This window comes from Felis catus, chromosome A2 (genome assembly GCF_018350175.1).
Source record: "Felis catus isolate Fca126 chromosome A2, F.catus_Fca126_mat1.0, whole genome shotgun sequence".
Classification (NCBI taxonomy): domain Eukaryota; kingdom Metazoa; phylum Chordata; class Mammalia; order Carnivora; family Felidae; genus Felis; species Felis catus.
In genome coordinates, this window is record NC_058369.1 from 126,476,572 (window position 1) to 126,496,394 (window position 19,823).

The 19,823-nt window shown below is 45.3% G+C and overlaps 1 long non-coding RNA gene across 3 annotated transcripts in view; it reads left to right on the top strand.

The window, feature by feature from the left end:
* The window catches only part of LOC123383959, an 89,347-nt gene that overhangs the window by 40,357 nt on the left and 29,167 nt on the right, over window positions 1-19,823 (top strand). For 2 of the 3 annotated variants that reach the window (XR_006594409.1, XR_006594411.1), the window contains exon 3: window positions 6,790-6,922. This is a non-coding gene — a long non-coding RNA (uncharacterized LOC123383959). Of the gene's footprint in view, window positions 1-6,789; window positions 6,923-15,008; window positions 15,893-19,823 lie in introns of those variants that run through there. The other variant, XR_006594410.1, reaches the window with a different exon arrangement.

A 19,823-nucleotide genomic window follows, 5' to 3' on the forward strand; every position in this document is an offset into this window, starting at 1 on the left:
GTAGGTTATCTGGGCTCCACGGTGGTGGAGTTCTAATGGGGTCACTAAGAGGGAAAGGAACCCTGGAGACTGAAGACTGGTGTTGCTCATGGACTTGGATGATTGACAAGGGCTGCACTAGATAAAAGGGGGGGGGGCAGAAAAGTTAGCCCTGTTAGGCTCCTGTGGCTAGGGGGTAGGGCCCCAGTGGTCAAGGCTGGGCAGGGGGTTCGGGAATATGAATGAATTGGGCCAGGGCACAGCTAAACACACACCCCCAGTCATGGCTCGCCACACCCTCCTTCCCTAGTCTCACCAAATCTCTACCCTGGGATGCCACCTGACTATCTTGATTAGAGATGCTCATCTTTTCGGTGGTTTTGATATTGAGAAACCTGGTCATCCATTATTCTGCAAAATTACCATCTCCTAATTCCCAGAGAGCTTTGCAGTAGTATCTTATTGCTTCAGTGGTTTCTTTCCCTTCTGCTGGCTCCCCCTCTCCATCCATATAACAGAAAGAGTGTGTGGATGGGCCAGTGGTCAGTGCCGCCCCACCCTGGAGCTCTCCCTCTGCTTGCTCCACAGTCTGTTTTCTTAGATACAGGATTTCTTGGGTTGAAAGCAGCCAGAGTGTTCACTCATCGAGCTAACCACTTGGCCAGTGAGATTCTGAGATGAGAAACACAGTCCCTGTGCTCAAGGGTGCTAAAGGGAAAAGAACCAGGTCTCTCCTGTTTCCTAGGGAATTTGGGGTAAGTTAATGACAGCAGAAATTTTTAGGGAGGGAACATCAATAAACATTAGTAATTATTATTAATATTAATTATGATTGAGTCGTGGGAATATCAGAATGTCTTGGAGTTATTTCCCCCATGGCAATAGAAATGCCTTTAATGGAAATACATTTTAGTTCACACTCAAATCCTCAGTTTAAATCCTAACCAGGGAAAAGAAAAGCAGAACAGCATCCATCGGGGCAAACTGCCGGGCAAAAACACCAGCAGCCCCGCAGCCAAGAATGAAAGCCCAGAACTGAGGTCACTTGGGGGTTAATAACGAGTTCCTAATAATGTGGAAGTCACCAGTGATTGTGGAAACTCAGAGAAATTACACCATTTGACATACATCCATATCTAGCTTTCTTGGTTGGACAAAGCTCCCCACAACAGAAAATGCACAATTCTATAATAGTTACTGCTGCTTTGGGATACTTTTTTTTTTTCCTTCCTACAATGAGGACAGCGACAATGGCCATAGGGTTTTCTTTATTCAGTGATGAGTGATGTTCCAGCCATCAATAGGGAGTGGATGGCCTGGTCACTGTGTGGGCTCCCACACTCACTTCCCTCCTGCCACTAAGTATCACCTTCATGGCTCACACCTGCCACTGGAATGACTGAGGCAGCAGGAAGAGGCTGAGCCCAGGAAGTGACTGGACAGGCCAGCAGGAGGGCAGATATCCCTGTGGATGTGAGGTCAGCGCTCGGATGAAGGAGGTGGAATTGCAGAAAGCGTGCAAAGCCGTGGGCAATCTCATGGCTCCAAGTCTAGAGTCAGTGATCCATCCACAGAACGCTGAGTCGGCCTACATCTGTTGACTTGATGGATGGACATTGCCATGCTAGATCTGCTGGAGACAGCACCGCGGGAACTTACGGTCACGATGTGGAGAGAAAGCCCGTGTGGGGGAGACCAGTTTAGCACCGTGTCAGTGCCACCAGGCCCCTTCCCCCCTCATAAGAGCACCATGACAGACCTCCACCTGGTCTTGCCAAGTCCCCGCCCACTGTCCCTATCTAGGTCCATCCTCCTAGCAGACATCAGAGAGACCTACCTACACTGACACTTTTCAGACTTCAAGGTGCGTGTGACTATCCTGGGGATCAAGTTGAAGTGCAGGTTTTCTGAGATTCTGCACATCTACTAAGTTCCCAGGGGAGACCAAGACTGCTGGTCAGTTGAAAAGCAAGGATTTAAAGCCCAGCAAAGGGTTAAAAGTGTGTGCTCCAGAGTGCCAGCAGTGTGACCTTCAGCAAGTCCCTCAGTCTCGCTCTGTTGTGTTCTTCCGTGTCAAGTGTGGCTGTGGTGAAGATTCCAGGGCTCCGTAGACGAAGCGTGCCCAGGCCACTGCCTGGCTCAGGGCGTGTGCTCCAGAGTCTGTGCGAACTGCTCTTGCCCTCCACTGTCGCAATCCTGTGGTACACTCACTGCCTGCGTGATAAGATCACCCTCGCGCCCTGCCCTCCTCCACACCTTTGCTTTTCCCTAGGTCTTGAATGCCCTTTTCTCCCCCTCCACCTGGCAAAGTCCTCTTCATTCTTCGGGGCTCCGAGACCCCAGAGCCCACCTCCCAGGGGATGGTTTAGATGTCTAAGTAGCACCTCTGCCCTGAGCTCCAGGAGAGCAGGACGTTTTTGCCCTTTGGTTTCCCAACTTGTACATCACCTGACACACAGGTTTCAACAGATGAAGAGTGAATGACACGACAAATACTTCAGGTCCTTCTATAACTGCTGTGCCTGGGCCCCACTCTAGATCTATTGAGGCAGCGTTTTAGCAGGTGAATCTCTGGCATGGGGTGTGTGTGTGTGTGTGTGTGTGTGTGTGTGTGTGTGTGTGTGTGTATACACATATATATGTATATATATATATAAATATATACACACATATATTAGCAAGAACCTCCTCTGATTATTTACTTGTTTAGCTAATTATACAAATGAATATGGACTAGGGGCAGCTTTTTTATTCATTTATTCAGTGGCTTATAATCCATTACTATCACTATTTATTGCGATGTTCAAATTGTCCCAGATTCAGCTTTCAGTCTGGTCCCTGTGTCCTTTTGACATGTTCCCATCACTCTTTAATTCCTTGATTTTTTAATTTAATTTTCTTTAACGTTTTATTTAGTTTTGAGACAGAGACAGAGAATGAGTGGGGGAGGAGCAGAAAGAGAGGGAAACACAGAATCCGAAGCAGGCTCCAGGCTCTGAGCTGTCAGGACAGAGCCTGACGCGGGGCTTGAACCCACGAACCATGAGACCATGACCTGAGCCTAAGTTGGTCATTTAACTGACTGAATCACCCAGGTGCCTCCCTTGCTTTCTTGAGCAACAAGATGTTCCAGAGTCATCTTGTGATGTATTTCCTGCAAAGCACACCAGGTGATCCTGATGCACACCTGGGTTTGGAAGGCCCATCACCAGCCTCCCATCACCATCAGGGTTAGTTCTATTCCACAGCCAGAATCTGTAGCAGGGGAAGATTCTTAAGCAGGAGCTGGTGAAGGGATCACAGTGTCCCTAAGACTCCCACGAAGCATCCCTGAGGATCTCACCACACAGGCACAGATGACTCAGGCAAACTACCTGGCAAAGCTTCCCAGGTACCACTTGCCCAGCCAGTTACAAGTAGGCAAATGCCTAGAAGCATCCAAAGAAACAATTGAAGGAAACAGGAAGTAGGTGACACTGAGAAGGACTTTCTGAGTGGAATGTGCTTTCCAACAGGTAGAGAGAAGTCATCTTAACTTTGTCTGTCTGCATGGGGCAATAATGGTCATGAGGTCTGGGTCCTGTCTCTTGAGGAACCAGCCCCAAGAAGTTCCCAGGGATGGAAGAGACTGGAAACTCCCATCAAGGAACACTGTGTGGTTTTCCTCTGAAGGCAGCAGGGTATCACAAATGCCTTGCACTAAACAGCACTTTTTTTTTCCCTCCAAAGAACACAAAGCACTTTCATAGATGGCTCATTTGTTTGCAAATAATTTTCAATGCAAAAACATGTGTACAACCTGAACAGAGATGAAAACACTGTTTTCAAAAGGCTCACTTGGCACAAGAGCAGACACCCAGATCAATGGAACAGAATAGAGAACCCAGAAATGGACCCACAAACGTATGGCCAACTCATCTGTGACAAAGCAGGAAAGAATATCCAATGGAATAAAGACAGTCTCTTCAGCAAGTGGCGCTGGGAAAACTGGACAGCGACATTCAGAAGAATGCACCTGGACCACTTTCTTACACCATACATGAAAATAAACTCAAAATGGATGAATGTATCCACGGGATACAGGTGTGCTGTTTCGAAGGGACACATGCACCCCCATGTTTATAGCAGCACTATCAACAATAGCGAAAGTATGGAAAGAGCCCAAATGTCCATCATGGATAAATGGATAATGAAGATGTGGTATATATATACAATGGAGTATTACTCAGCAATCAAGAAGAATGAAATCTTGCCATTTGAGACGACCTGGATGGAACTGGAGGGTATTATGCTAAGTGAAATTAGTCAGAGAAAGACAAAAATCATATGACTTCACTCATATGAGGACTTTAAGAGACAAAACAGATGAACATAAGGGAAGGGAAACAAAACTAATATAAAAACAGGGAGGGGGCCAAAACAGAAGAGACTCATAAATATGGAGAACAAACTGAGGGTTGCTGGAATTGGGTTCTGGGTGGGGGGATGGGCTAAATGGGTAAGAGGCATTAAGGAATCTACTCCTGAAATCACTGTTGCACTATATGCTAACTAATTTGGATGTAAATTTTAAAAAATAAAAAAATAAAACTAAGAAAGAATACTAGGTTTACCCGTTTCTGGAAAAAAAAAAAGGCGTACTACCCTGTACTACCTTAGGTTTCTATAAGCCTAAAATTATTACAAAATAAGTTATTTTTTAAGATTCACCGTTTACAACACAACATTGTGGTAGAATAATGCTTTCACCCCCCATGGTTGTTCACATCCTAATTCCCTGAACCTGGGAATATGTTTGTTACCTTCCCTGGTAAAAGGGTCTTGGCAGATTCAAATAAGGGAATCATGGAGAGATGAAGAGATTATTTTGGATTATTTGTGTGGGCCCATTGTAATTATAAAGTCATTGCAAGGGTGAGGCAGAGGTGTAGTGATGGAAGCAGAGGGGTGTGGTGGAGGGAGAGAGAGAGAGAAATAGAGATTGAAACTTGAAGATACCACCCTTCTGGGTTTGAAGATAGGGGAAGGGACCACAAACCCGTCACTAGAACCTGGAAAAGGTAAGGAAAGACATTCTCCCCTTGAGCCTCCAGAAGGAACACAGCCCTGCTGATACCTTGACTTTAAACACCATCTCAGACCCATGACTTCTAAAACTGTAAGATAATATATTTGTGTTGGTTAAGCCCCTGCATTTGCAGTAATTTGTTAGAGCAGGGATAGGAGACTAATACAAACATTAATTTCAAAATTCTTTTGCAAAATTCTCCACATGGTTCTTCTATGGACCGGTTTGCTTTTCAGTCATATCCTATTCATGTTTCCACGTCACATTTAACTGTTCACATAAAAATGCAGCTGTAACGAAAAGTACTCTTTCTTTCCCCACCATTGATGCCCTCACTGCCCATCTTTCTGTGGCTGCTACTGCTGTTGTTCTGTACTAATAAGGCTCATTAGCTTGAGGTTACCCACTTAACGTGAGCCTCATGCTCTAATACCACTTGAGTTTCATTAAGCATCTATTACTATCCTTTCCTTGAATGCAAATACAAATGGGCCTTCACTTGTGCAGATGCCATAAATATTCCCCAATGCAGACTGTCAGCTGTCTGCAGGACATTCCTCTCCAGATGGGGCACAGATCCCCTCCCCCACAGCAAGCCACCCTCTGCTGTAGGCAGATGGTCCTGGAAATGAAATTACTGGCATCCCAAAGTTGACCTGGAAAATAAACTATTCATTGTTCAAAATCTACTTCTCCCTTTCACTCGTGGCCATGCAGAAGCCCCAGTGACAGTAGTTTGTCTGGAGCGGCTGGCAGCATATTGGCTCCAGAGCAATCCCCAGGTGAAGCCAACAGGTAGGCATTCCCTGCTCATGTCACCTGCATTCGCATGTCAACCGCAGATGACCCTGTTTCCCATTTTCCCATCACAGCTCCCGAGACTTCCCTGCCCAGGTTGGAAACGGGCTTTCAAATTAGGCAAACCTGTATACGGAAGAGCCCTGATTAAGTTACACCCCTGTAGCCAGTCACATGCTACAGAATAAACTATTGAATGATTAACCTCAGTGAGAATGCACCAAGGACAAACAAATATAGGGTGTATCCCCCACATTTCCTTCCAAGCCTGTCACACTAATGGCTGGTGAAACCATAGCCAGATTGAGCTGTGGGAAATGCTTCAGTCCCTTCCAGTTGATGGTGTCTTCTGTCGTTCTCTATTGATCTTCTGTACCACACACTTCCTGTCGCCCTCCAGTCTCTTCTGGATGGCTCACCCCTTCTGCTAGGGCTTCAAATATAATAATAAGGAAAGGGGTCTCCTTCTTTCTAGCTACAACTGCTCAAATTTCATGTTTCTAGGCCGTATGTTCAGGAGCCCTGCTGTCCTGGTTGCTCCGTGCTACTGCACAGGTCTGTGCAGATGGAGATGTTGAGATGTGGGCTCTGCGGGGTGGGCTGCCCAGAACCCCGGGATGGCTTTGTGCTCTGTGATGCTCGCCTGCCCTGACTACCCCATCTGTCTGAGTTGTACTGTGTCTCTGGGAAGAATTTTCTTGTCTTTAGACTTATGCTTCTTCTAGGCTGAGAACAACCTGAAAGAAAGGCCCTTTGGAGAGGAAATAATCGATTTTGTATTTTGACTGCCTGTATTTTGACATCAAGCCTGACCTGGTTGCAGCAATGTGCGATACCACTACTTAATTGTTCCGTGCCCAGAACCAAAAGGACCACACAATGAGACTTTATAAAGTTTCGATTAAATAAACCACACTGATCTGCTTTTTTTTGCTTTTGTTTAGGAAATCTACCTTAGGTTGAAGATCAACCTGAAAGCCCTCTGTTATCAAGAGAAGGCTTTTAATACAGGCAGTACTGATGGAGGGGAAAACAAGGTATTCCAAAAGTGAAGAAATCTGAGGGATTTTCAAGCAGGTAAGGTCTATTTGGGAAAGTCTTCCTTCCCATTTTGATTTATTCTAAAAAAAATTTTTTTTAATGTTTATTTATTTATTTTTGAGAGTGAGACAGAGTGAGAGTGAGGAAGGGGCAGAGAGAGAGGGAGACACAGAATCGGAAACAGGCTCCAGGCTCTGAGCTGTCAGCACAGAGCCCGACGTGAGGCTCGAACCCATGAACTGTGGGATCATGACCTGAGCTGAAGTCAGACGCTTAACCAACTGAGCCACCCAGGTGCCCCCCATTTTGATTTATTCTAAAGGAATTAGTATGTCTTGGGGTAGACAGAGAGGGGGAAGGATTAGAAAGAATGTGGCTCATCTGGCTTGTGGTTACTGAGCCTCCAGCTAGATCAGGCGGCTTGGGGTCACCATCATGGGCTGTTGGCTGTAAGCTCTCTCAGAGCAACTGCTGCCCTTACATGGAAGACTAATATCAGTGGCCAACTTTCCAGGGAACACAGAATTCCTGGGCCTTGTTCCATCCAGTCAGTAAGCCCACTCGATGTCAGACACAGTCAACGGTCCTGAGGGAGAGACTCTTGGGTTCATCAAAGGTGAATAGAAGTTTCTGGATGTACAATCCCAGCCACTCTCCTTCCTCCATGAGAAGGGAGCCCTGTCTGGTCTGGCTGATTGGACCCGGCCCAGCCCTGTACCACTACCTCTCACCCAGATTCCCTGGGGCGGCTCTGAGATGGTGAGAGGGACAGCAGAGGCCTGGAGCCGGATGTGCTATGGGACTGGACTTCAGTGTTTGAAAACACAGGTGGGCGTGGGGCACACAGAGCAGACTGTAGGTTTCTGTCATGGTCCTAGCTTCTGTTCTGAGTGATGGTTTTTCAGTCCTTATTATGTTAAAAAGTAAAACCAAAAGCCCAAGGAAGTTCCAATAGGAGGTCAGACGTGGACCAAAACAAGAGAATGTCATGAACCAAGGATGGTGATTCATCCATAATCCAATTCTGTGTACCTGAGGGTCAGGAAATGGAATGCAGGAATAAGTTATAGTAATGCAGTATCTCAAGTGGCTGCAACAGGGCCTTTGTTGAGCTGGGGAAGGTGGGGGACACCGGCTGGAACACTTCCTCCCCTTTGGCTTCACCATGGCCTCCAGAAGGGAATGGACAGGGGTTTGAGCAAAGCGGAGCTGGCTTAGAGGCTAGTGGGAGGCTGTCAGGTCACCTGTAGGAGTCCAGAGATTCCTCTCCTGATACCCCCCAGAAAAGGGTGAGTCAGTGTCTGCCTGAGAGAAGCTGGACTCAGGCCCTTTGGAAGTTTGCCCAAGTTTGCAGGAGCCTGTCAGTGGGCGAGGGGTGCCTGTAAGACACGTTCCATACTTCTGGCTCTCTTGTCACAAGGCTTCTGATCCTGGAGCCCTCTAGGACGGGCACTGACATGCATTTCACAGTCTCACATCAACCAAGAGCCAGGTTCATGGTGCCCAAGTTGTATACAATTTGGGGAGCCCTTGTAGAAAATAAACACAAATTTACCAACACAAAAATTAGGTACAAAAGCAGGTATTTATATAGAAGTGAGGGCTACTACCTATAGATTTACCTTTATTAGCTTCGCAGTAAATTTGGCTCTGGGTATAGCTATCATCGCTCCCATTTAAAAGATCATGAAATTGAGGCTCAGGTTGGGGTAGTGACTTGGCCAAGGTCAAACAGCAGGCAATAAGTGAACTGGAATTATAACCCAGATCAGTTCAGCGTGGCCCAAAGTGGTAGTAACATCCTGACCTGTGATGGTGGAGGTGACGGGGATGCCACTGTTATAGAAAGACTGGTTACCTAATTTGCATCATAAAATGATTTATGCCATCAGCCGATTAGGTTGTGTCTATCCAGGGCATGTTCTGTGCCAGGAGCGGTGTGGGGCCCTGGGAAGATGGCGGTAGTGGAGACGAACATAGGCCCTGTACTCCAGGAGGAGAATAGAGTGCTGATACCTGCCGTCAGATGCTGGTGCAGGAGATTGCAGAGCAAAATAGATAGATCACTCTACCAGCTGCTCCCAGAAGACTCTGGGAAAGAGCCACACATCTTTAGGAAAATAACTCAATGAGCTTTTGGAAGTGGAAGGTGAGAGCCGTGGGCCTGAGTTGGGAGAAGGCCCCCAAGAGGTGGTGTGAGCCACTACTCCTGTAGGTAGAGGGTTAGAGGGAAGGGGAGAGGAAGATGGGCAGAAATGTCTGAAAGACAAAAAGCCCAATAAACCAGGCTGTCTATAGGTGGTTTCGTATTACTGTGTTTTTCTGCTATAAATCTCCATATCCCCAAGGTATCAGTACCACTGGACCACCCAGGTGGCTTTGAGGGATGGCGAGTGTGTGTGTGTGTTTGTGTGTGTGTGTGTGCATGCGTGGTGTGTGTCAAGCTGAGTTCCATATCTGGGTTAGATTTAATAACTAAGGAAAGCATAATGGAGTGGAAGCAGGAAAAATGATGCCTAGGGCTTCACTGAAACCCCCCATTGGTAGTAGGCAGGGTGGGGATTTGGGATCATTCCTCAGGTCTTGGAGGCAGATGGGTCCCATAGGACATCTGTGTTGTAAGAAGAAAGCACCGCTATCAAGATCCCCTGGACCCCAGTCCCCACGGCTGTGCCATACGCGTTACCTCATTTAATCTCGCCCCCAGTCATAAGAGGGGGATGTCTGTTTCCCCCACTCTGCAAGTGAAGAACTCAAGGCTCAGATAAAGAACTCAAGGCTCAGATAGATTGAACAATTTGCCAAAAGCAGTAACTACCAAGAGCAGATCCATCTGATTCCACCCTCCCTAATTCCACATCTCCATCAGCCTGGCTGTGATATTCCTCCAACTTTGGTCCATTTCTAGACCCATGTACCCCAGGTTTCATAGGGAGGGACTCACAGCACAGAGGCTGTGGATAAGTCCAAGGCAATTGGTTCCCCGCAGGGCAGTCGCCTGGTTCTGCTCCCTTCTATGCTCCCCTCTTCCTTCACTCCTGCCATGGTCCCTGTTAGGTTTCTCAGGGAAGCCAGTGGAATATTACTGACCCAGTCACTGGCTCCCACCTCGTAAGTGGGAACATTACTCCTTTCCATTGACCAGACTGTCCCTGAATGTTGCCGAACATGTGGAAGCTGCTTTTAGGTGTGACCTCACCCATTAAGTAAAAATGCTAGGAGAAAATACATAGTATCTTTTTTTCCCTGCCTCTTCATAGAAATTGAGAGAAAAACATTTTAATGGAACTGTTTAAATAAGATGAGGTCTTTAAAACTTGCCTGTAGGTAAAGTACTGGGTCATGCCAACGAATTTTGATGTCTTGGCCATCCGACTGCCATCAAGACACTGTTGCTTGTTTTTCTTCTTGCTAAAGTGTTAAATAGCTGTTAAGTCAGATCTTAGGTGATAACAAGCATCCAATTATCACTAAAAATGGAGTCTGGTTCCAGGGACCTGCTGGTCCTTGGAGATTCAAGGACAACTCTATGTGCTGGTACGGCTGGGCCCACACATCTTGGAGAAACAAATAAAAATGGTTATTTACTGAGTGCCTCTTATGTGCATCCATAGTCTTGTCCTAGCTGCACAGCAAAGTGGACGCCGTAGTTATCCCCATTTTGCAGAAGAGGGAATTGATGTCCATGGTCACCAGCTGCAAGTTTCCCAGCCTCAGGAGCACCCTATGAGGGCACAGCCTGCCACAGCCTACCTCTAACATGGCCAGAAGGCCCAATCCAGCAAGAAGAATGCAGCTATTAGAGGCCGTGTGAAGGCAACCCTGGCAATTAGTATTGGGCATTGTGCCTGCTGTTTAAGGCAAGGCTCCTTTACTGTTTAAAAAACTGGATAAAATATATATATATTTGGGTTCTTGTTCTGAGCAAGATGGAGTACGTGTACTCCAACATGCCTCTCCCACTGAATGCAACAAAAAAAATCCTAGACAGAATGTGCAGAGCAGCTGTCTGAGGACAATGAAAGGAATCAGGAGCAGGTGGATTGGAGAAGGAGATCAGAATCTGAAGTATCACCAAACCTGTGTTGAGTCTCCCATTTCCTCCCCTCTGGGACCATCTGCCTTCTCAACTCATAGGCAGTCTGAAAACTAGAAATGCACACCAGATGCAAACAGAATGGGCTGTTAAAGGAACCCTTGCTTTCTGGACCAGGAGTGGGAAAAGGGTCTCCTAAGGGTCAGAGGAAGTGGGGAAAACCCCTGGTTGGCTCCCTTCCTTCTCCTACCTGGACCCCCAGCTAACCTCAAAGCAGTGGTAGCAATGGTGACAACAGTGAGGAAGGTGCCTAAAGTTCTGAGAGAGGGAAATCTTCCTTCTGACCACTTTGGTCTCAAAGAGGTAGGACACAATTCCATCCATTTTTTTTTTCTCTCCTTGTCTTCCACTGCTTGGCCCCATACTCAGACACACTCTGGAGATTGCACAGTACATCAGGGAACTAATGCCCCAGCTCTCTTACCAGAGGGCCACAGGGGGTGAGAGTGTCAGAATGATTTCAGAAAGGACAGCTCTTAACTGAGAGGCCCCATCTGAACTCCTAGGCTCGTGTCTAAGCTCTGTGTGCTTTGAGAACTCAGCCGTGGATTAGAGCATCACCCAGGCACCCAGATGGCCACTGGGTGACTGAAAACAGATCTGCACAGTACTGCAAAGTCTTTGGAAACTGAACTGACATTAGAACCACAGTCCACAGGAGGCAGGTCAGGACTTGAGCCTACAGCTTGGCCAGATCCAGTTGCCTGCTAAAATAAAACAAAACTAAATCCAACATTCTCTTCAGGATTTAAACGAGGCATAGATTCTCAGAACATAATATTCAAAATGCCTAGAATATAATCTGAAGCTACTCAGCATATGAGGAACAAGAAAAATTTCGACTGATAAGGGAATGGACAGTCAAGAGATGCCAACTCTAAGAGGACACACATGTTGAAATTATTAGATAAAGATGCTGAGGCAGCTATAACTATGCTCCAGGAAACAAGGATAAATTCTCTTGAAATGAATAGAGAGATAAAAAAAAATAAAGAAATAGAAGACAGAAGAACTAAATAGACTTTTTTTTTTTGAACCTAACAATGCAATAACCAAAATAAAACATGCAGTGGATGGGATCAATAGCAAAATAGAGAAGAGTCAGTGACCTTGACAGATCAATAGGATGTATCCAATGTGAACACAAAGAGAAAAAATTAGAAAAACAATGAACAGAGGCTTGAGGATATGTGGAACAATACCAAGAAGTCTAACATTCATCTTGTCAGAGTCCCAGAAGGAGAGGGAAGGGACTATGGTGAAAAAAAAAAAAAATTATTTGAAGAAATAATGGGTAAAAACTTCTCAGATTTGATGAAAGATAGAAACAGATTGAAAAATCTCGGTGAACCTCAAATAAGATAAACCCAAGGGAATTCATGCCCCAAAGCAGTCTAATCAAACTGCTAAAAACAAAGACAAAGACAAAAAAAATAAACCTTACAAGCGACCAGAGAAAAATGGCACTTTGTACAGAAGGAAACATTAATTTGTAGGATTGCGGATTTCTTGTATAAAACACTGGACACCAGAAGGAAATGGAGCCACAGTTTTAAAGGGCTAAAAGGCAAAAACTGTCAAGCCAGTATTCTCTGTCTGGTGAAAACATCCTTCAGGAATGAAGATGAAATAAAAACTTTCTCAGTGAAGGAAAGCAGAGAGAACTTAGCCCCAATAGATACACTCAAAAAAAATTCTAAGGGAATGCTTTCTCCCTGAGATTTGGAACAAGCCAAGGATGTTCTGGAAAAAGAAAACAATATGGCAATGGGGAATGAATCAGTGGTTGCTGGGGATTAGGGGTGGGGAATGTGTGACCACTAAGGGGGAGCACAGAGAGTTTTGGGGGTGATGGAACTTTCTGCCCTGTTGTGGTCATTACATGAAACTATATATAGAGAGAAAGCTTAAAACTGTTACATCCAAAAAGAAAAAAAAAAAAGAAAAATTAATGTTAGCCTGTGTGTGTGTATGTGTGTGTGTGTAGGGAGGAGTGTTGTACAAGGTGTGTGTATGTTTGTTTGTGTTTTGTGCCTTAAGACAATACAAATGTATCGTTTTCCAGTCCTGCATGTTACAATCCAACACAGGTCTCTCTGGGCTCAATCAGGTGGATAGCCATATTCTGGAATTTTTTGAACGATGAATGGTGAATAATGTTTAAAATTTATTTTATTTACACACCTTGCTGTCTATTACCAGCTAATCACAGCCCTGGGTGACAGTCCTGGAAACAGAACATTTTTTTTTTTTAATTTTTTCAACGTTTTTTTTTTTAATTTATTTTTGGGACAGAGAGAGACAGAGCATGAACGGGGGAGGGGCAGAGAGAGAGGGAGACACAGAATCAGAAACAGGCTCCAGGCTCCGAGCCATCAGCCCAGAGCCTGACGCGGGGCTCGAACTCCCGGACCGCGAGATCGTGACCCGGCTGAAGTCGGACGCTTAACCGACTGCGCCACCCAGGCGCCCCGGAAACAGAACATTTTTCTTTTCACTTTAAAAACAAACAAGCAGGGGTGCCTGGGTGGCTCAGTCCAGCTTCGGCTCAGGTCATGACCTCACGGGTCCGTGAGTTTGAGTCCCGAGTCAGGCTCTTTGCTGACGGCTGGGAGCCTGGAGCTTGCTTCGGAATCTGTGTCTCCCCCTCTCCCTGCCCCTCCCCCACTTGTGCACGCGCTCTCTCTCTCTCTGTCTCGCTCTCTCTCTCAAAAATAAATTTAAAAAAGAAACATTAAAAAAAACACAGCAGATGAGCTCTAGGCCTCTCTCTATCCCTTTCACAGCACAGGCCAAACGTGGAAGGAAAAGCAGGGACAGCTTCACAGATTTCCTCTAGGAAGGAACACTAGTGGTGGTTGGGACACTGAGGGTTCTCCTCTGGTTCCAGTAAGAGTGAGGAGTGTCTCCATCCTGACCAGAGCCTGCAGGAACCTGGAAAAAGAACTGAGGTGGGGCCAGGGGGAGAAAAAAGGAACACGCACTGAACGTCCCCTCATCTCCACAAACTCATCTAGAACTCTCCACCAAAGTTCTGAAAACACCTCGCCTCCCATGAAAACCCTGCTTCAGTGAGCCATGTTCCTATGATTTAGGCTCCTCCTTTTTTCATTACAAGAGATGAACCCAGAACCTAAGAGTAAGCCATGTAATGCTTCTTGTTAATTTATTCAAAACTCGTGTGGGAGCGTCTATAGGGTCTCAAGTAGCTGGGTCCACAGATGTAAACAAGAGGGGTTAGTCCCTCACCCTTATGACACTAAAGTCTAGAAAGAAGAACACAGAAAACAAACACATAAAACAAATCCGATGGTGGTAGGGCTGAACAGGAACTAAAATGGAGTAATGGGATGAGATTCTGGAACCCCATCCACTCACACACTTCCTAAGCGGCTGCCGTGGGCAAGGCCTTAACCACTCCATGCTTCACCCACCTTATCTGACACGTGGGGGGAACAATAGGACCTACCTCCTGAAGCTGTGAGAATTTTGCAAAGTAATGTCTATTTCATGGGATTACTGTGGTGCGATAGGATTACTGGTATGCGATAGTACATGTTAGGTACCCTAATTATGGGTAGTTTCGGAGGAACTATATTTAGAATTGCTTTAAGCTTCAAAGAAGTCCTCTGAACAGGTATGGATTCCTCACTCACCCACCCCCACCCCACGGGCTTCATGCTGTTTTCCCATGTGTCAAGGAATTGGAGATGTCATGAATCTTAGACTCATTCCCTTCCGCCTGCCCTCCTGAAAAGCAGTCTCTTCATTAAAAGAATATAACTCTTTAAAAGCAAATCAGCACTGTTCTCTCAGTGGGAGTGTAGAAAACTCTTGGGGTTAGAAAAACCTGTGTTTGAAGGCTGACTCTGCCAGTATTTGCTGTGTGATCATGGGCAAGCAGCTTAACCTCTCTGAGCCTCATTTTTCCAACCCAAGAAATGTGAGTGCTTACATATGACATTCAGATTTGATTTGAGGTCAGGAAGTACCTTTTATTAGAGTAGCTATTTTTGTTATTATTAGGTCATGTAATGCGGGATCTCGGCAAAGGTTTATTCTGGAAACTGAATTGAGCAAGCAACTTCACAAGCAGGATGCACAGTGCTGAAGTGGAAATCATTGATGGGAAGACAACCCCACCTCCATCCTGTTATTGTGCAGGACAGTTGGATCCCTAACTGGGGTTACTGAGGGGTCAGAGCAGAAAGGACCCTTAAAATCAGTGGCCTGACACTTCATTTTCAGACAGGAAGGTGGACAACAGTGACTTGCCCCAGGCCACAGGGCCCCTTGACTGCTCAGTTGGCTCCCCTGAGTTTGAGAATGTTACTGGGCTTCTGTAAACACATGTGAATCCCCCACAAATAGTCACTGTGGCTGAGGAAGGGGACAACAGCCACTGCAGCAAAGGATGGGCAGGATGGGGGCAGAGGGGCCAAGGCAGCCTGGATGTGGCTGAGAAAGAAGTCAGAGCATGTCAGAAGAATGGTCCCTTCCCAGCAACAGGTTTCTCGTGTTGTTTTCACTTTGTCATCACTTGGCGGACCTTGCTGTACATTCTGGATACGAATCTTTTCCAGATTACCTGTGTTTGTTCATATGTGTACACGTGTATATGTACATACATGCAGGCATGGATGCATATATCCATTTATTTTATGTCAAATTATATGTGATTTTTCTCTAGCCTAAGGCTGGTTTTCATTTTCCTAAGAGTGCTCCTTGATAAGAAGTCTTTAATTTTAATGGAAGACAATTTACTGATTGTTTTATAATCAGTGCGTTTCTATCCTGTCTTAAGAAACTTTATTCTGCTATGTTTTCTTCCAAAAGTTTTCTAGTGTTAGCTCTTTTTTAAAAAAATGTTTATTTATTTTGAGAGAGAGAGAGAGTGAGGGAGTTTAGGGGATGGGCAGAGAGAGGGAGAGAGAGAGAATCTCAGGCAGGCTCTGTGCTATGAGCACAGAGCCTGATGTGAGGCTCCCTCTCACGAACCGTGAGATCATGACCTGAGCTGAAATCAAAAGTCAGACATTTAACCAGCTAGGCCACCCAGACACTCCTAGTTTCAGCTCTTGCATTAAGATCCATTACACATCTTGAATTCCTTTGTGTGTGTGTGTGTGTGTGTGTGTGTGTGTGTGTGTGTGTGTGTGTGTGTTATGAAGTAGGGGTCAAGGTTTGTTGTCTCTATGGGTATGTCTAGTTGCTCCAGTATGACCTGTTAACATGATGTTCCTCTCCCCATGTGGGTTCATTGACTGCATCTGGGGGTCCCCTTAAGCACTCCTTGCCCTTTTCCACTCGTGCACTGGACTGTCTACATCAGTGCCACACTGTCCTGGTAATTGTAGCTTTATAGTAAGTCTGGGACTCGGGCAGTGTAGAGTCCTCCAACTTTAATTTTCTTTACCAGTGTCTTGGCAGATCTAGGTTCTTTGAAATTCCACTAAATTCTAGAATCAGCACATCAATTTCTGCAAAAAGTCTGCAGGGATTTTTTCTTTAATACCAGATTTGTTTTTTAGAGAGATGTTAGGTTTACATAGAAATTGAACAGAAAACATGTACCACTTCCTTCCACCCCCACGCAGCCCCCCTTCCCAATCTCCCCTATTGTTAACACGTTGCACGAGTGACGTGTTAAAATTGATGAGCCCACATTGAGACATTATGGTGAACTAAAGACCCTAGTTCATATAGGGTTCACCCTTTGTGTTCTTATAGTTCCATAGCTCTTAACAAATGCCTTATGTCATGTATCCACCATTACAGTATCATGCAGAATGCTTTACACTGCTGGACCTCTTCATCCCTCGTCACCCCTAATCCCTGACGATCACAGGATCTTTTAAGTGTCTCTATAGTTTTGCCTTTTCCAGAAGGCCATGTTACTAGAATCATACAATATGTAGCCTTTCAGACTGGTTTCTTTCAGTAAGCGGTATGCTTAAGGTCCCTTAAGATGGGTGATGGCTCATTTCTGTTTATTGATAAATAAAATTTCATGGTCTGGATGCATCACAGAGTGTTTATTCACCTACTGAAGGTCATCTTGGTTGTTTCGAAGTATTGGCAATTAAGAGTAAAGCCGAGGTAAATGTTAGTGAGCAGGCTTTTCTGTGGATATAAGTTTCTAATTTATTTGGGTGTCTCAACGTTATGCCACTCTTGCTTCCTGTGATCCTTTTGTGATAGGGAAAAATTGTTTTAAGAAAAGCAAGATATTTCCTTGTAGAGGAGGGAAAAGTCTTTGTTGAGCAGAATGCCTTGATGAGCCTTTGTGGCTGTGGATGGACAGCCTGGGGGCACGGCCAATGGGATTAGAAGCAGAGAAACTACATATTTTCTAATCCAAACCAGGACGCTTGGGAAGGTAAGAGGGGCATTGTTAACCTGGCACAACAGGCAGAACCTGGTTTTATTCTCCGTAAATCTAAGCGTATGTTCCCCCTTGGTAGAAGTGAAGCCAAGAGCTAGCGAAACCCCCGAAATCCCCATGTTGAAATAAAGTAACAAAACCACAACAACATGACTAAATTTAAAATGACTGGCATACCACTGGATGGCAACTGAAACTCGCATACACTGACGGTGGGAGTGTAAGGCGGTGTAACCACCCTGGAAATCAGTTAGGCGGTTTCCTGAAAAGTTCAACACTCATCTACCATCTGACCCAACCACTCCACTTAGGTATTTACCAAAGAGAAATGAGAGCATGAAACCCAAAGATTTAATGTGAGTGTTCTGGGAGCTTATTTGGTATAGCCAGAAACCAGTTTAGCATACTTCAATTGTACTTCAATTGTACTTTCTAAAACAATTTAAAATAAAAAGGAATGCTCTGAAAGAGAGAGGATTTTGTTTTTTTGTTGTTGTTGTTTTAAGCTGGTGGGGGATGGTTGGAGTAGGTGAGCCAGGGTGACGAGGAGGGAGGTGAAGGGGAACAAAGGGACCCAGGAAGGAGTTGAGTCTGGAGCCAACAGAAGAGAAGACCAGTGAACAGTCCCAGTTAAAGACGGGGCCCCAGGAGAGGGGACACCTGAAGGCTTTAAGACTAATGATGTCTCAGGGCATCTGGGTGGCTCAGTCAGTTAAGCATCCAGCTCAGGCCGTGATCTCACACTACAGAGCCTGCCTGGGATTCCTTCTCTCTCTCTCCCTCTCTCCCTGCCCCTCCCCTGCTCATGCGTGTGCTGTCTCTCAAAATAAATAAATAAATAAACTTAAAAAAAGACTAATCATGTCTGACAGTCTATTTTATCCAATGTGCTATTCTCTGATGTAACCCCCACACTTATACTCTGAATCTTTTTTTTTAAGTAGGCTCCACCCCCAACATAGGGCTTGAACTCATGACCCTGAGGTCAAGAGTCATACGCTCTACTGACTGAGCCAACCAGGGGCCCCCACACCCAGAATCTTTAATAAGAAATGTAATGGCCTCGAATGAGTGCTACCAGGGACATAAGGTAGAGAAGCTGAGTCTCTCTGGAGAGATATGGGATAGTGAGAAGGGGCCAGTGGCAAGCTGCCAGATGAAAGATCCAGGATTCATTGCAAGCAAAACTCACAGCCTGAGTGGCCCGGTGACATGTCTGACTTTCAAGAATCCCTACTGAGACTGGCAGCTTGGCTGGTGGGGAGAGAGGTCCTGCTCCACAAAGAATGGAAGTTTGAGCCAGTGTCATTTGCCTGTCAGAAGGACAGGAAGTGAGGACCTGGCTGACACCTGTGTTACCTGAGTATGTCAAAGAGCAAGGGTCACATCATCCCCTCTGAGTGCCACGTCCCGTGGCCACTGCTCCTTACAACAGAGATCTCACCTGGGGCTTTGGCCAGAGAGACAGAGTGAGGGAGGTCTCTGGCCTGCTTCTGAGTCAGCAGTTTCAGAGGGAAATGGTGCTTCAGGGGAAGGGAGAGGTGATGGAAGGGAAGAAGGGAGAGAAGTTTTCAATTTTCAATTTCAACATCTATCTAGAGATATGATGATGAGCGTCATGGTCTTTGCCAATGGCTTTGAGAGGCCAGTAGTCCCTTCTGTGGTCTGCTCCTCAGCAGAGATGGTCGAGAGTCTCTGCAGGGTGTTGGACTGACTGCTAACAACACTAACCTACTAAAGAAAAAAAAAAGAGAGAAAATAAATGGGAAAAAAAGAAAAATGAGAAAAACAAAAAGAATATTAAAATATGAGAAATAAACAAAAAGTGGAAAGAAGTAAAGGGATAAAGAAAAAATTAAAAATGAGAAAAACAAAAGAAAATAAAAATGAGAAAAAGCAAAAGGTGATAATAGAAGAGTAAAGCAAAAAAGCAACACTGGGAAAAGACTAACAGAGTAAAGAAAGAAAAAAACTTTTAAACTAAAATTTTAAAAAAAATGAGAAGAATAAAAATTTCAAAAGAAAAAGAAAAATGAGAAAAAAGAAAATAAAACAAAAATGAGAAAATGGGGGGAAAGTAGAGGAGGATGAAGAAAAAATGGCAAGCAACACACACTGTGATTTTGTGATATAAGAAGAAATACATATTCTGTCTTCCTCCCCAGTTCCTGGCACAGAGATTCTAAGAGGCTGGCTATTTCCCTGAGTGGTAGGGGTGAAAGGAACACCTTTTGTTATTCATAATAAGCCCCTTCAAAACCAGACAGGAGTTTATGTTAATTAGATGACTGGTATCTAAGAGCCTCTCCCAGCTTTAGAATGGGGGCAGGTTGCCAGAGGAACCAACCATTTGATAAGTTGGAACTTCTTTCAGTCCCTCTCCAGCTTGCTACACCTCCCTCCACCCCCACCGCCCCAACTTCCAAGGACAGAAAAGGGGCTGGGGATTAAGTACT